Raw genomic sequence first — 327 nt, 5'->3', positions numbered from 1 at the left:
TGATATTTTTTTAAGATTTTTCTAAACTTCAAAAGATATTTATATTTCTATAAATATAAATATAAATTATTATTAAATAAATATAATAATATTTATTAACTATGTAGCGTTCTCCTTATTTAGATTTTAAAATAAAGCGTGAAATATCCTTTCTTTATATTGAGATATACTATATTTATCATTAGAGCAATATTATATTATACAATGTAAATATGTAACTTTGCGCCTCCGTTACATATATAGGCATTTAGAAAAAGTAAAAGCTCTTGTGCACAGCTAATAGTATACCAAATTTGACAATTTTGTCAGCTTTCAAATTTGATGATA

Source organism: Arachis duranensis, chromosome 7 (assembly GCF_000817695.3).
Source record: "Arachis duranensis cultivar V14167 chromosome 7, aradu.V14167.gnm2.J7QH, whole genome shotgun sequence".
NCBI lineage: Eukaryota > Viridiplantae > Streptophyta > Magnoliopsida > Fabales > Fabaceae > Arachis > Arachis duranensis.
This window is presented reverse-complemented; position numbering follows the sequence as displayed.